This window comes from Hypanus sabinus, chromosome 1, assembly GCF_030144855.1.
Source record: "Hypanus sabinus isolate sHypSab1 chromosome 1, sHypSab1.hap1, whole genome shotgun sequence".
Classification (NCBI taxonomy): Eukaryota; Metazoa; Chordata; class Chondrichthyes; order Myliobatiformes; family Dasyatidae; genus Hypanus; species Hypanus sabinus.
Window position 1 is genome coordinate 150,817,732 of NC_082706.1, and position 13,408 is coordinate 150,831,139.

At 38.6% G+C, this 13,408-nt stretch overlaps 1 protein-coding gene across 1 annotated transcript in view; it reads right to left on the bottom strand.

Moving 5' to 3' along the window:
• cnbd1 (cyclic nucleotide binding domain containing 1) overlaps positions 1 to 13,408 on the bottom strand; it is a 207,509-nt gene that overhangs the window by 51,309 nt on the left and 142,792 nt on the right. The gene's annotated exons all lie outside the window — the stretch shown is intronic.

Genomic DNA, 13,408 nt, shown 5'->3' on the forward strand with positions numbered 1-13,408 from the left:
TAGTCTCTTAAACTTCACTAGTGTATCTGCCTCCACCACAGACCCAGGCAGTGCATTCCACACACCAACCACTCTCTGAGTGAAAAACCTTCCTCTAATATCCCCCTTGAACTTCCCACTCCTTACCTTAAAGCTATGTCCTCTTGTATTGAGCGGTGATGCCCTGGGGAAGAGGCACTGGCTGTCCATTCTATCTATTCCTCTTAATACCTTGTACACCTCTATCATGTCTCCTCTCATCCTCCTTCTCTCCAAAGAGTAAAGCCCTAACTCCCTTAATCTCTGATCATAATGCATACTCTCTAAACCAGGCAGCATCCTGGTAAATCTCCTCTGTACCCTTTCCAATGCTTCCACATCCTTCCTATACTGAGGCAAACAGAACTGGACACAGTACTCCATGTGTGGCCTAACCAGAGTTTTACAGAGCTGCATCATTACATCGCATCTCTGAAACTCTATCCCTCGACTTATGAAAGCTGACACTCCATAAGTTTTCTTAACTACCCTATCTACCTGTGAGGCAACTTTCAGGGATCTGTGGACATGTACCCCCCAGATCCCTCTGCTCCTCCACACTACCATGTATCCCACCAATTACTTTGTACTCTGCCTTGGAGTTTGTCCTTCCAAAGTGTACCACCTCACACTTCTCTGGGTTGAACTCCATCTGCCACTTCTCAGCCCACATCTGCATCCTATCAATGTCTCTCTGCAATCTTTGATAATCCTCTACACTATCCACAACACCACCAACCTTTCTGTCGTCTGCAAACTTGCCAACCCACCCTTCTATCACCACATCCAAGTTGTTAATAAAAATCGCGAAAAGTAGAGGTCCCAGAACCAATCCTTGTGGGACACCACTAGTCACAACCCTCCAATCCAAATGTACTCCCTCCGCCACGACCCTCTGCTTTCTGCAGGCGAGCCAATTCTGAATCCACCTGGCCAAACTTCCCTGAATCCCATGCCTTCTGACTTTCTGAATAAGCCTACCGTGTGGAACCTTGTCAAATGCCTTACTAAAATCCATGTAGGTCACATCCACTGCACTACCCTCATCTATATGCCTGGTCACCTCCTCAAAGAACTCTAACAGGCTTGTTAGACACAATCTGCCCTTCACAAAGCCATGCTGACTGTCCCCCATCAGACCATGATTCTCTAAATGCCCATAAATCCTATCTCTAAGAATCTTTTCCAACAGCTTTCCCACCACAGACGTAGGGCCCACTGGTCTATAATTACCCAGACTATCCCTGCTACCTTTTTTGAACAAAGGGACAACATTCACCTCCTTCCAATCCTCTGGTACCATTCCCGTGGACAATGAGGACATAAAGATCCTAGCCAGAGGCTCAGCAATCTCTTCGCTCGCCTTGTGGAGCAGCCTGGGGAATATTCCATCAGGCCCCGGGGACTTACCCAATGACTTGGCCTCCATAGCCATCTGTGGCAACAAATTCCACAAATTCATCACCCTGTGGTTAAAGAAATTCCACCTCATCTCTGTTCTAAAGGAACAACCCTCCATTCTGAAGCCGTGCCCTCTGGTGCTACACTCCCCCACTATAGGAAACATCCTTTCCACATCCACTCTGTCTAGGCCTTTCAATATTTGATGAGATCGCTCCTTTGTTTTGAAAATTCCAGTGAGTATAGGCCCAGAGCTAACAAACACTCCTCATATGTTAACCCTTTGGTTCTCAGAATCATTTTCACGAACCTCCTGTGGATCCTCTCCAATGCCAGCACATCATTTCTTAGATAAGGGGCCCAAAACTGTTCAGAATTCTCCAAAAGCAATCTGTACAATGCCTTATAAAGTTGCAGCTTTACATCCTTGCTTTTATATTCTATTCCTTCTACCAAAATGCATGATCATGCACTTCCCAAAACTATATTCCATCTGCCACTTCTTTGCCCATTCTCCTAATCTGTCTAAACTTCCCTACAGATACTTAGCTTCCTCAACACTAGCTGCCTCTCCACCTGTCTTTGTAGCATCTCCAAACCTGGCCACAAAGTCATTATTCAAATTATTGACATATAGCATGAAAAGATGTGGTCCCAACATTGACCCCTGCGAAACACCACTTGTCTCTGGCAACCATCCAGAAAAGGCCCGGTTTATTCCCACTCTGTCTCCTACCAGTGAGCCATTCTTCTATCCGTACTGGTATCACGGGCACAAACCTCCCCACCATCAAGGACATATTCAAAAGTCGGTGCCTCAAGGAGGCAACATCCGTCACTAAAAACTGTCACCATCTAGGGCATACCCTCTTCTCATTACGACCATCAGGGAGGAGGTACACATACTCAATGTTTTAGGAACCACTTTTTCCCATCCACTAGATTTCTGAATGTTCCATGAACACTAATGTATTATTCCCCTTGAATTTATTTTATTTCCCATCGTAACAAAGTCATCTTTATATCTACTGTACTGCTGCCATACAATAACAAATTTCATGACATATGTCAGTGATAGTAAACCTGATTCTGAGCCTGACTATTCTAGCTTTACTTTCACCTTGGCTTCTCTTAATTATATTTCCAACATTTTATGGTAATAATCCTATAAAGTTAATTGAACCAAGAACAAGGCTTTATTTCTTTCTCTGATTAGCTCTTCCCATCACCAACCAAATGCCCACCTCACCCACACCCTTTGGGGTCACTGATGATTATCAACCTGCAACACCAACAGAAAATTCAGCAGGTCAGTATTTCAAGCCAATGATATTCTATGAGGGTGGTATATGGAGTGCACCTATTTTTCCAGAGGATTTTTTTTTAATTCATAAAATTTGAAAATGCAGAATATCGAAATACTTGGACAGCTATTGTCTGTGTAATACTGTTGTATGCAGTTGTAGCTTCCCTCTCCAAAACCTGTTCAAGGAACTAGATTCAAGTCCTTATGTTATCCCCCGTGCTGCATATAGGTGATTATACACCTGAGTGACCACTTTAATATGAGGAATGGGCAAATTTTTCCAGTTTCCCAACAAGCTGCAAGTTCAAGTTCCTTCCCTCATTATCATCTGACTACAGACAAACCTTTTCTAACTCAATGTTCTGCTCCCTGCATGCATTGTGTTATTTAAATGAGTTTATATCTGAAGAGGAAACAGAGCTACCAAGCATGGCTAGAAATAATCTTGCTTGAAAAATTAAGTGGTCTCAATCTGTGGCATGGAAAGTGAAGTTAGTGAAGTGAAATGAAGCCATTTGGATAATGATAAAATGCTGGTAACAGCAGGTAAATTCAAGAACACAGCAGCTCAAATTTATCACTGGGAACTGTAGCTGGGATAGAATTTGGTTGGCAGCTGTTCAGCAAAACAAGTAGGCAAATTGCTGACATGTCTGTATCTAATCTCTTCCACAGATGAGAAATTCTCATGATCCAGACAACCTCACTAGCTTCAACATTGCTGCTTTCTTCTTACACTGTTCTTGGGATTGCAGTAATCTTACGCTGAATTCAATTGGAGGAAGAGCAACTTTGATCATGATTGATTTATTGAAATTAGCAACCAACAATTTATAATGTGTTTGCAGTTTCCACGTTGCAATCTCATTGGTGCATATTTCCCTCTACTCTACTATAATTGAGGTGAAAATGTCAAAAGTTTTGTTAAGTCCTGTTCCAGCCCTGATCTTCTCCTTTGTGCCATACTTTGTGGCCCATTTTCTCAAAAGGAAACTTCCTCTCTTCTAAAGTTTGATTCTAAGCATTGCTCCGGTACAATATTAACACGTCTCAAAATGTTAATACAGATTGATATATCTTTTAAATATGAGTATTAACCTGACCTGATATAAGACAATATAGTGAAGTTTTTGCAGAACCTTACAACCAAGTTCCATTTCAATCTGATTGTCCTCAACTATATGCTCCAACTACCTGAGCTTCTCTGAATCAGGTTTGCTTCAGATAATCGGTCTTGACTGTTAAAGGGACAAATCATCATTTATAGCTGTTTCCAGAGAACAGAATTTTGCTTTTCCTGTGATTTACTTATACCTCTCAGCAACCTGTGACCTGACATTGAATCCAAGCAGCATGCAGAGATACTGTTCATAAATGGGAAGGATTTCACCTGTGTGTCTCTGCTAGCTGAGGTTTTCACAATTCCTGACCCCCACTCCCATGTCCTATCTGATAGACTCAGCAAAGGGCTCGAGACACAATGCAAACAAGAAAGAGAAAAATGTCAGTCTTACCTTCAATGGATTTGATCAGAAAACTTCCTTATTTTCATCAGTCAAAGTAGTGTTGAGATGTTATGTAAAGCAGTCTTATCCAGTTGGAAATTCTCTGCCCTAACCTTACTTTGGAGAGCCTATCCATCATCCATATGTGAGGTGTTCTGTCAAAGGCTTTCTCCTGATCTAGGCTAATTAAATAAGTGTCCATCACAAAATCAGCTGCCCAGCACATAAAACAGAGCTGAACAAGGCTGTCCATTATAGATCAGATCCAAGTACTATGAGAACGTAAGCCTCTCTGTCCCTCAAGCTTTCTAGTTACTCAATATATTTTATTTAGAGATACACCACAGGTAAGGGCCTCACAGCCCAATGAACCCACCGTGTTCAATTACACCCAAATAACTAATTGATCTGCTAACCCATTTGGCTTTGAAATGTGGTAGGAAACTGGAGCACCCTCGGGAAACCCACGTGGTCACGGGAAGAATGTACAAACTGCTTACAGACAGCAGCGGGAATTGAACCCTAGTCGGATCACGATCTAATGCAGCTGTAAGATCAGAGTCTGAGTCCCACTCTGTCCAGGCTGACTAAGAGTTTCCTCCGGGTGCTCCCACATTCCAGAGATGTATGGTTAGGGTTAGTGAGTTGTGGACATGTAATGTTGACACCAGAAGCCCAGCACATTCCTTGCTAATTTAATGCAAATGACACATCTCTCTGTGTATGTTTCCATGTACATGTGACAAATAAAGCTAATCTCCTAAATTGGAGCAAGGCTAATTTTATAGGAAGTAGACAGTATCTAGTAGAGCTATAAAGGGTTGCCAGGGAAGAAAAGGTAGCCTCAGAGATCAGCAGGTCTTCTGAGGTCTTGAGCCATGGGATATGGGTGGCATTTTTAATGAGTATTTCTCATGTTTACTGAGGGAAATATCATGGTTTCTCAAGAGATAATGGAAAAAGTGCAGATGTTTTAGAGAACATTCATATTACCAGGGAGGATGCATTTGCATGCTTATAGCACATTAATGTGAAGTAATTCCCCAGTCTTGATCAAGTGCATCCTCTGAGTATATGGAAAGCTACAAGAAATTACAAAGACCTTGCAGAGACATCTGTTTTTATTATTAATCTCTCGTGAAGTTCCCAAAGACTGAAAGCTGGCAAATATTGTTCTGTTGTTTAAGATGGGTTGCAAGGACAAACCAGGGAACTACAGGCTGGTCAGCCTGACATCAGTTGTGAAAAATTAATGGAGGAAATTGAGGTGGATGATATACCAGCATTTGAATAGCCTGATTAGGAGAAGTCAGTGTGGTTTTGTGCATGGAAAGTCATGCTTGAAGAATCCTCTTCTCTTTGAAGTGGTAACTAAAGTGATAGATGAGGGTAGGGCAACGGGTGTTATCTAGTTAGATTTCAGCAAATTCCTGCATGGTTAAGCTGGTCTGGTAGTTTAGATCACATGGAATCCAAGGAGAGCTAGTTCAATTGATCAAAATTGGCTCAGAGGTAGGTTATTTCTTGAACTGGACGTTGGTGACTTGTGATGTGCACTAAGGGTGGGTGTTGGGATGCTTGTTCATTATTTATTTAAATGACTTGTACACAGATGCTCAAGGCTTGTTCACTAAGTTTGTGGATGATATAAAATTAGGAATTGTTGATCGTATGCAAGATTATTACAGATTAAAGGAAAGCTTGATCAGTTAGTAAAGTGGGTCAAGCAATAGCAAATGAATTGCAATAGAGATAAGTGTGAGAAGATATTCATTGGAAAGTTAAACCAAAGTTGGATGTGCTATAAATGATAGGGCACTAGGCAGCGTAATGGAACAGAGGGATCTAGGTGTAATGACATAGCTTGTTGAAAGCTATTCAGGGTATTCAGGGCGATGCTGAACTTCGTCAGTCAAGCAATTGAACACAAGAGTTGGAAAATGTTGTTGTTGTTGTTATTCCTTGTAGCACATCGAGTGGCAGCTTTACCATTTGCTATTTGACGCTCAACCCAGCACGGATGGAAAGCCAGCCCAATACAAACCCTGGCCACACACCTTGAAGTCTAATGCAGATGCCACTACACCACTGGCTGGCTAGAATTGGGAAATGCTGCAGTTATACAATTCATTAATGAGACTGCGCTTGAATACTATGTACAGTTTTGATAAGCCTTTTATAGGAAATATATGATTAAACCAGAAAGAGTACAGGAAAAATCTACAAGAATGTTACCAGGACTAGAAGGCCTGACAAGGAGGCTGGATAGGTCCTTTCATTGGAACATAGGAGAAAAAGTGGTGACTTTATAGAAATGTTTGAAACTACTTTATGAAAGACATAGATAAGCTGGGTGGTATTCCCCAGCCTGGAGAGTTCAAAATTAGGAGGAATAGATTAGAAGGTGAGAGAGGAAAGCTTTTCATGCAGGGGATGTTGAGTAGATGGAATGTTCTTCCAGAAGAAGCAGTTGAGGTAGATACAACATTATCAGTTAAGAGCTTGGAGAGTGCATGGAGGGATGAGGCTTAGCAAGATATGGGCTGAATGCAGGTGTTTGGGACTAGCTGGGTGGCCACCATGGTTGGTACAGATTCAATGGGCTGAAAGGCCTATCTTCAAGCTATATTGTTCTGACTATAATGTTAAGTTGGACTTATCTTGTGAGCTCCTCTGCACACAATTAGTCTCATCACTATTACATTTTCTTCCAGAGTGGCTGAGTTGTGGGAATCAGAAATGTATGTTTGCTAAGAAGCTCTGGAAGAGAAGTTTCAGTCATAGTCGAGATTCATCCCACCTAGCTGTGTGACACAGGACAGTGCTCCATGGTATGTTTGTGGGGACATGCATTGAGATAAATATGACCTGCTGCTGTAAGATAACTCAGTGAAAGTCACCTCTAAGCTCAAACTTCCTGCTCTTCCAGACAAGATGCCATCAATATCTGAATGTGTAGACTGGTACATTCCACTGTCAGAATCAGAACTGACACATGCCAGTGATATTAATATATTTTATTAGTATCATTGGCATCTGTCATGAAATCTGTTGTTTTGCAACAACAGTACATTACAATACATAATAATAAAAGACTATAAATACAATAAGAAATATGAATAAAGTATATTAAATATGTAGTACAAAAAGAGAGCAAAAAAAAAAGAAAAACATAATGAAGTGGTGTACACAGGTTCATTACCCTGAAGGGCAATGTGTTGAGGGATATACTGAAGCTGGGTATAGCCGCCACAAACGCTTTGTGGAAAGGTCACAGTTTAAGGCCTTGCACTGTGGGAAACCCACATAAAATCATTTAAACAACACATACAAAATGCTGGTGGAACACAGCAGGCCAGGCAACATTTTGTGTGTGTTGTTTGAATTTCCAGCATCTGCAGATTTCCTTGTTTTTGCTATTTAAAATCATTTAACCTATTTTTGAAGGAATATATGTAAGTAATAGTTGATACTATTGTTAAAATGTTAATTTTACAAGTAATAGACTGATATGGCTTGTATGGGGAATGGCAAATTGCGAAAGCCTATACTGTATGTGGTGACATCTATGTACTCTGATAATAAATTTTACTTTGACTTTGATATAACTTCAAATTGCAGCAACGGTGTATTTTTAAAATAATAATTCTCAGTTAAAAATAATTAGGATGCTTGACTTAGAACAGATGTATTGTTGTCTTACTGTTTCCTCTGGTTCAATTGCCATTTTCTGTCTTCACGATAAAAGGTGAAGCAGTTGGTTTAAGCTTTGTGACTCATATTTAATTGCAATCATCAAACTTCTACTCATATTATTCCAAATGCAGTCGATATGAAACTCTGAAGATTACTGCTGATCTGTTTTTAATCCTACCTAAGAAAACGCTTGGTACTGTATCTACATTCAAAACACCTGTGACTGTGAAGTTTAATACGAAGACTGCTACATATAGTGAAACAGGAACAGAATGTTATGAAATAGTATATTAACATCTCCGCAATGTACTCAATCCATTCTTTCAGCAGGAACAAAACTTGGTAGAATAAGCATTTTTAATTGGAAAATTTGTCATTGAGTTTCATAGAGCATATTTCTCCCCTCCTGTTGTCATGGTGAAGAACCTCTATGCAGGTATTGCAGAAACAAAACCAACTTGAGAATGAGAGACCTTACTATTGTTCATTTGGTACTTTGCAGTGTAAGCTGGAAAATGTTAACATAATTGACGTGCAGGTTCTTTCCCCACCTCCTCAAGGATTAGAATGGTTCTTTCTATCTGTATTTCAAATTCTTCTCGCAGTCCCACTCCCACCTTAAAGCCAATGTTTTAACAGTCTAAGCAGTATGGTTTGATCAGTTTGGCAATACCAGCAAACGCAACCTGTTCAGAACCTGCAACCAACTTGGATTGCAGTGTAATTTAAAATGAAATAGTTGTTTGAAATACAAATCACTGAAATCTGAAGTGTATTTTTAGATATTATTTTTAGTCTTAACAGTCCAGGTTATGAAGGTATTGTTCTGAGGTTATGATCTATGCCTCCTGGAAAAAGTTTTTCATACATTTTACAAATTAATCATTTATTCGGTCACATTGAATATCTCAGAAAAGTAACTCTAGTGCCCTCACAAAGCTAGGCAGGGAGTTTAACACCTTCTCAAAAATCATCCAAGCCGGAAGCTTTTTTCAGTCCTCTTAATGAGAAAAAAAAACCTGTGAAACTTTAGGAAGTTGAGTAAAACACATATTAAATTCAATGCAGAGTCACCACATGCTTGAATATACAAATACTCTTGATTATTCTCATGATCACAGTTGACCACTACACTCCTACACCTCAGGGACTGCAGCAGTTCAAGAAGGCAGCTCGTCACCGCCTTCTCAAGGGCAACTAGGGATGGGCAATAGATGCTGGCCTAGCTGATGACACCCACATTACATAAATGACTAAATTAAAAAAAAACAAAATAATATACACATGCAACATCCCACATCTATGCAGTGTAGACCAAAGTGAACTCATGGTGCCATGATAGTTTAATACCAATAAATGATAAACATAATACTTCCTTCAAAGTACTTCTACTAAATGTTCACCAATATTAAAAAAGCTAAAGACTCACAGATATTCCTATTTCAAGGGCAAATGAAGAATGGATGGAGATAGATGGCTTTCTACTGTGTGCTTGAAGTTGAAATCCAAACTAACATGCAGAAAATTATATAAAGCACAGTTTGCGTACTGGAAGAGGTGTTCATACAAAACAGATGGCATACAAAATAAACATCACTAGAACAGTAATATTGGATGGGGTTTAAGTGAAAAGCTTTATCATCCACCATAATGATATAAGTGAACTAACTAGGGTAAAATCACAATCAAGTGTGAGTTGTGCTTTTAAAAACCCAATAACTGATTTGCTGATAATAAATGAGTAATGAGTAACAATGGGAATTTCAAATTCTGCAACCACCACTAGATGTTCTATCTGCATTTGAAGTGCATGGTTGTTGTAAACGATAAAATAAAGATTTAGTAAGCAACATGAAATTATTTAGTTAATGCATCATTTCAACAGTGAAGATTATTGTATCCACAAATACCAGTTTTTACCCTAAGGAAGAGCAAAGTTTAAATTACTAAATTGATTGCAAAAATGTAACAAATGAAATTTTCATCAATAGTTTAAATGATTTTTCTTTGTGGTTATCAACAGTAAATTAAATAAAAAACAAACAGGATCCAAACTTAAATTAGTTTATTTAATTAGGTTCAAAATTAATCTCATTTTATTGTTTGATTTAATGGATGAAAATTAACATAAAATGAACTTACTGTGATATTATTTTACACCGCATTAAGCATTCACAATTATGTGGATAAAGTATTTGCAATATAAATGTGTTAAATGAATCTTACTCATAACTATTATAATACAATTTTACGCCAATTCTCCAGAAAATGGTTAAAACTCTCTGGCCTTAAATAAGATACCATTTGTTCACTTGAGTGCAAATAAATTAATGGGAAATGTAAGAAGATCTTTTTGTATGGTGTAAGCATGTCATTGCAAGACTAAATCATTGTTAATTTTTTTTCAAGATAGATTTCAGCTAAATTCAGATGCATTGTAAATAGAAAAGTGGAGTTTTTAAATGATGAGAGATTGAAAGGTATTCATGTTGTCAGGGACCTGAATGTCCTTATGCATGGATTAATGAAAAATTACATGCAGTTATAGGAAGCAATTAGGAAAGAGAATAGTAAGTGAATTGAACTTTAAGCTGGAAGAAAAGCTATAACATGATGCTTAAGGAGTAGAGCTACTCATCACATCACCAGCAGAAATGCAAGAGTGCAGATGTTTTGGTCCAAATTAATAGGCCTCTTGTATACCAAGTCTGCCTCTAAAAAATTAGTCTCTACATAAGGAATATCATAGTAACAGAGGGAAGTCAGAGAATGAATACCAAATTGATACTTGGTTTGGTGCTGTTGCTGCCTAAGAAGAGATTAAACTATTTGCTCCTATACTCTAATTAAAAAAAAACAAAGTGATGAAAGCACTCAGCAGGTCAAATGTACTAGAGGGGATAAAAATAGGGATAACTTCTTAGGTCATGGACCCTCCCTCAGAACTGGAAAAGTGAATTTTTTTTGTTATTTATTCATTTACAGGATGTGGGCATTGTCAGATAATCCAGCATTTATTGCCCATCCCTAGTTTCCCTTGAGAAGGTGGTGATGAGCTGCCTTCGTGAACGACTGCAGGTCTAATATGTGAAAAGTGAGAAGACAAAAGTGCTTTAGGTAGCAGAAAGGGTTGGAAACAGAGACCATATCTAGTATGTTGTGCAGACAAAAGGTAAAAATTACCTTAAACCATCAGATAAAGTAAAACAATATATATGAAAGGAATTGAAACAGGGAGTTGCAGCCACATCTGTGGTCAGAGATACAAAACTCATTATTTTTAATTTTTATATTAAGGATGTCATGTTATTGTCATGCTTTTGTTCTTATGATATTCCCATAGTGTGTAGTGTATTTAAATAATGTTTTCATAGATGATTTATAATGCCATAAGTCTATATCCAAACAGTTTCATTTTGCAGCTTTCACACAGGTTACCACGAGATTTGAATTACCATTTTGAAGGAGTTACAACGTTTGGATTTTACAGTAGCTTGCCACAGAGCAGAAAACTGTATAAACCACTTCCTCTGTGAAATAGACACAATGCTGTAACAGAGTGAACAATTTTAATTTCTAAAAAGATGTTTTTGGATTTAATGTAAAAATCTCAGTCTCTAAACCAACACCAATTTGCAATGGGCTGAACTGTTCTAGTTTTAAAGGAGAGAGGATGTTGAGGAGGGACGAATTCTAGAGCAATTACAAGCAGCTAACCTACACATTCTTAGGAAGTTGGTTGTGTCTCAGAATTTATTGCTCATATAGCTTTAAATTAGGTAGTCTGGGTTTTAGAGGCTTCAGGAAACCTGGTGTGTAAAGGAGACGAGGACACTGTGGATGAAGTGCCAAAACCAATATAAGTGCCTGCCCATTCCCAGTCAGTTAAGACAACCAGCTTCCCAGCTGACTGGAACAACATTCCTCTTTATTTGTTACTAATGATCATACCCTGATATTACAAGCCGCAGTGCAGTCCACCAGACCCTCACCTATCCATCTTTGACTTGTATTCCAGCAAAGAAACACCCCTGTATTTGGGCTGCTTTTTCTCTCCGGGTGGGAGGAACTCAAACCTTGCAATCAAGCTCATTGGAGACAAATTTCCTGCTGGAAGCAAAGCTAAAACATGGTGCTTAAGAAGCAGAGCTACTCATCAGATCACCAGCAGTCCAATATTTGTAAACCTGTCCTGATAAAGATTAGAGCAAATGTCTCTTATAGAAGAATAAAAATGCTATTGTCATGCAAGATTGTGTTTCATCTTGGAATAATGTTCAATTCAAAAATCAACATGGAATACAGAATATCGAGAGTAGTCATCTCTGTGCCCTTAGCTGATAGAGATTTAGTAAAGCATTGAAATCTCCAGGTTATGCTTTCCATTTAAATCAGGCTATTTTAAAAATCTGTTTATGAGCTGATAATTTCTCTATCATTCTACTACTATATGAAAATTTATATATTTAAATACAATTTGGTCTGATGGTTTAATAATTTTATTTTATTGTGGTGTATTGGGATGATTTTTAAAATATGCCAGGCTGAACAATATTGGTTTGAAACTGTTAAAATATCAGATGAGACTCTACAACCACTGTGCATCAGTGTTGGAGGGAGTGATTGTCTGCAGTAGTGATTAGGATGTCAAACAAGCAGACAATTTTGTCATCGATTATGCTCATCTTCTTGAGAGCTGTTAAAGCTGAATGTATCCAGGCATGTGAAGAGTATTGAGACACAAGGAGCTGCAGTTGTATGAATCTAAAGCATAATAATAACTGCAGAGAAAACTCAGCAGGTCAAAGAGCCAAAGAGATGATCACTATTTTTAGTTAAGCCTCTGTATCAGGACTGAGTGTATAGAGCAAGGGTTCCCCACCTTTCTTATACCATGGACCCCTACCATTAGCTGAGGAGTCTGTGGACAACATGTTAGGAACCCCCGTTATTGAGGGAAGATGGCCAGTATAGAAAATAAGAGGTGAGAGAGAGGATGAACAGTAATAAGTAGAAATACAAGAAGAGGAAGAAGAATATATTTTGGAAACATGTAACTGGGGTGTTCTCCCTGTGACTGCATGGGTTTCCTCTGGGTGCAAAGTCAAACAGTTCAGTAGGTTAATTGGTCATATGAGTGTATTTGGACAGTACATGCTTGTTGGGCCAGAAGGGCTTATTACTCTATCTGTACCTCTAAATAAAAATAATGCACTGTATATATAAAATGATAGTCTAAATTAGTAACCTTAGAGAACACTAAAATTTTAGCCCTCATTGGACACCACTGTTTTGAAGAAACACGTTCCAAAATCTACACACAGTACAAACCAACAGACGATTAGCAATGACTATAGCTTAAGCTCATAAATTGCTAGTTTTATTTTATACACATTAGAAATGAACATATTCCAGATTCAATTTATCGCTATAAAAACATTTGATTGTCCATAATTTAATGGATTCTTGGTTCTTAAGGTTA